Consider the following 1,847-nt stretch of genomic DNA (forward strand, 5'->3'; position numbering starts at 1 on the left):
CAAAATGTTTTATTGCTGTTAATTATGATCTTGTTTTATTGAGTTATATTGCTTATCCTATCGAACTGCTTTAGAATTGGATAGTTTTCTTTATGTGGACCAGATTCGCGGTCATTGCAAGTAATACTTCTTATACAGGTTTATATATTGTGTATATATTGTGGACCCCAAACTTCTGACCCGGGTTTGGAGGGCGTCACAGCTTGGCTCTCAACGACATTCAGTGTTGACATGGAGGAGGCTCTATCAATATTTAGGGAGGAGTATATTACCATCTTAGGTAGCAATGCCAAGGTGCTTACTCCTCAAGAAGTGTATGATTCCATTACAGAGGTCTACAAATTACAACTCAAAGCTTTCAATTTCATTGGAAAAACTCTAGAAAAGAATCTGTATGGTCATCAAGATGACACAAGGAAGATGGAGAGCAAGAAGATTGAAGAGCTCATACCAACTCAAACAGAGATCAAAAATAAATTCATCAAATTTTCTGATAAACTGGCCACTCTCAATCTCTCAAGTATGGAATCCAGCATCAAGCATCTCAAGGAGTCCTTTGTAGCACTTCATACAATGATCCAGACTCAAATCACCCAAAATAATGATACCAAGGTCAAACTGGATCAACTTTATAAGGCTAGATATGAGCCATCTGCTTTGATGATGGAAGAAATAAAGAGAGTTATACAGGACATATTTGGTAGTGGAGTCTCTACAAGTACAACTTCCACTCCTTCAACTCCATAAATCCAAAATCTTCAAGACCGAGTGGCTGAACTTAAAGCTTTTGACTCAACTCTTCTTACTCAATTCAATCAGCTAACAGCCCAAGTTCAAAGCCAGCAAAATGACATCAAGTCATTGATAGACTCTTAGAATTATTTTCAAATATAGACAAATGTGTCACTCAGAGCTATCATGGGTTCACTGAAAGTTCCTCTTCAAGAAAATCTAAAAATTATCAGGTGCCAAATCTCTCAAACCCTTTGTCAACCTGCTACCAAAACTAAGGGGGAGATGGAGATGGAGATCAAGCTAAAATCCTTAAATCAGGAAGAGGTTTTTATGGAAGAACGACTCAAGAAGGCAGCTGATGGCTCTTGTTTAGACAAGAAGTTCAGTGAACTTCTAGAATATCTGAGAATCTCAGTGAACCATAACTACCATACTTACATGAGAGATATTAACAGAAATATCAACTTCTTGATGGTGCTTTTAGTCACCAAGGACATGCTAAGGGAAAAGAAAGTAGTGGTCAATGTCAAGGATGTTGGAGTTGATAGGTGCATGCAGGTTTCTCTCTCATTTCTCAAATCTAGAACAGCCTCAAAAATGGACATCTTAATCAACAAAGTCAAGGTGATGATCCCAGAGGACACTCTCTTGCGAAAGGAACTCAAATCAGTACAAGAAGAAGCCTTTTGTAACACCCTCCAAATCTAGGGTCTAGATCTGATCTGGGGTTACTTACCAACTACCAACATAAAGCAACATGTTTAATAATTATATGAACATACATCTAACCCCTTTGAATAACTACTCAGGATCTTTAAGGTTAAAGTATGAAGACAAGAACACAACACTACTATTATTACATTTCCAAATTCAAAATCTTACAAACAACTTTATTTATTACAAACCCAAAAGTCTAAACATGTTTGTAAACTATTTCCTTGCTCAATTCGTATCTATAAAAGAAAGATACCAATTCAATTGATTTGTACCTTATTTGTACATTAATACATATATACTTACCCTTACCGTCTACCTGTATGATAATATTTAACTTATATAATAATTAAAACTAGCATTTAAGACTCAATTAACCACATAAATCACATAGCACA

Source organism: Apium graveolens, chromosome 9 (assembly GCF_009905375.1).
Source record: "Apium graveolens cultivar Ventura chromosome 9, ASM990537v1, whole genome shotgun sequence".
Taxonomy (NCBI): Eukaryota; Viridiplantae; Streptophyta; class Magnoliopsida; order Apiales; family Apiaceae; genus Apium; species Apium graveolens.